The sequence below is a fragment of the Trichechus manatus genome, unplaced genomic scaffold (assembly GCF_000243295.1).
Source record: "Trichechus manatus latirostris isolate Lorelei unplaced genomic scaffold, TriManLat1.0 scaffold00053, whole genome shotgun sequence".
Lineage (NCBI taxonomy): Eukaryota > Metazoa > Chordata > Mammalia > Sirenia > Trichechidae > Trichechus > Trichechus manatus.
This window is the reverse complement of record NW_004443989.1, coordinates 13,415,518-13,417,658: the sequence shown is the minus strand read 5'-3', so window position 1 is coordinate 13,417,658 and position 2,141 is coordinate 13,415,518. Positions and strand designations below refer to the sequence as shown.

Below are 2,141 nucleotides of genomic sequence, written 5' to 3'. Positions count from 1 at the left end.
AAGACCACTAGTATAAGAACTCAAGAAAAGGTTTAAAAACAGAAGAAAACATTCAGTGATGATTATGAGGGTGGGGAGGGAGAGTGAGGGTTATTTACTAACTAGATAGTAGATAAGAATTATCTTATGTGAAGGGAAGGACAGCACACACTACAGGGGAAATCAGCACTACTGGATTAAACCAAGGCTAAGAAGTTTCCTGAATACAATCAAACACTTTGAGAGACAGAGTAACAGGGGTAGGGGTCTGGGGACCATGCTTTCAGGGGACATCTAGGTCAATTGGCATAACAAAGCTTATTAAGAAAATGTTCTGCATCCTACTTTAGTGAGTGGCGTCTGCAGCCTTAAAAGCTTGCAAGGGGCCATCTAAGATGCATCAACTTGTCCCAACCACCTGGAGTAAAGGTGAATGAAGAACACCAAAGACACAAGGAAAGTATTAGCCCAAGAGACAGAAAGGGCCACAAAAACCAGAGACTTCATCAGCCTTGGACCAGAAGAACTAGACGGTGCCCAGTTACCACCAATGACAGCCCTGATAGGGAACACAACAGAGTCCTGTTGGAGCAGCAGAAAGATGGGGTGCAGAACTCAAATTCAAGTAAGAACACCAGACTTAATGGTCTGACTGAGACTGGAGGAACCCCAGAAAGCATGGCCCCTGGATTCTCTATTAGCCCAGAACTAAACCAATTTCTGAGGCCAACCCTTTCAGACAGGGATTGGACTGGACTGTGGGACATAAAATGATACTCATGGGGAGTGTGCCTCTTTGCTCAAGTAGATACAAGTGACCAAACACGCAGCTTCTGTCTGGAGGTGAGAGGGGCAGGCAGAGAGGTTTAGGAGCTGGTTGAATGGACCTGGGGAATCAAGGGTGGAAGTGACGAGTGTGCTGTAGCAGTATGGGGTGAGCAATTAGTGTCACACAACAATGTATGCATAAATTTTTGTATGGGATACTAACTTGAAATGTAAACTTCATTTAAACTACAACCATAAAAAAAATTTTAAAACTGCGATAAACCCAAAATAAATAATTAAATAAATAAATAAAAAAGCAAGCACGTGTCCCATATGCCATGGTTGTCTTGAAAAACCCATGTACCTGAAATGTGCATATGCTGGCTACTTTCAGTGCTTCAATTCACTGCAGGCTGAGCTTCCTGGGGAGGGCTTATTGTGTCCCTTCTGCCCTGTGGTTACCCAGACAGAATTTCCAGCATGACCTAATTTCCAATATGAAGGAACAGAAGCCCTAGCTGACAGCTATTCTATGTGCGGACTCAAGGATGCTTAAGTTCCAAGTACATAAGACCTTAGATGTTGACACAGCCAACAATAACCTCATAATTTCTGACAACTTAAGGAACATTCGATATGGGTATTTCAAACAGAATCGGGAAGATCGTGCGGAGAGATGCAACGCCATATGTTTACTTGGCTCCCCCCAGTTCTCCGGCCACCATTTCTGAGAGGTGGACGTGGAAACAAGCCCAGAATGCGATCTGGGCATTTGCCAAGAATCAGTTAATCGACATTTGGAGATTCAACTGTCTGCAGAACATGGCTTCTGGACTGTGGGTGTGAGAGACAGAGAGAAGTTTGCAGACAACACTGTGCCTTTGAAGAACCTCTGTGTGAATGAACCCTGGGTTACAGCCAGTAGGGATTTTACTGGATATGGATATGGCAAATGTTTCCTTTTCTGACATTAGCCTTGAATCCTGTATCTTTGCTTTCACGAAAATACTACTGTGGAGCCACTACGCCTATTTATTGTTCCTGAAAATCCTGTCAGTGATGACACTCAAGGCTTCCTGAGTATCTGCCCTGTGAATATCCAGGCACTACAAGTTCCCCAGTTTATCCAGAGCAAGGCAATTTACCTTTGCCTACAAAAACACTTACAGAACACTTTCCTGTTTCATACAAACATAGTCCAAATTTATAGCAGAAAAGTAAGAAATATTTCATGAATCATGAACATAAATTAAGTAGATTAATTAGCGAAAGTCAGTTACGTATTAAGTATTTTGATTGTATTTTTTTTTATTGTACTTCAGGGGAAGGCTTACAGAACAAATAGTTTCTCAGGAAACAGTAGTACACATATTGTTTTATGACATTGGTTAACA

The 2,141-nt window shown here is 42.2% G+C and overlaps 1 pseudogene; it reads left to right on the top strand.

Annotated features, from left to right (window-relative positions):
- Nucleotides 1–1,060: 1,060 nt before the first annotated feature.
- LOC111820844 (ret finger protein-like 1 pseudogene) lies at nucleotides 1,061–1,957 on the top strand (annotated as a pseudogene).
- The last annotated feature ends 184 nt before the right edge of the window (nucleotides 1,958–2,141 follow it).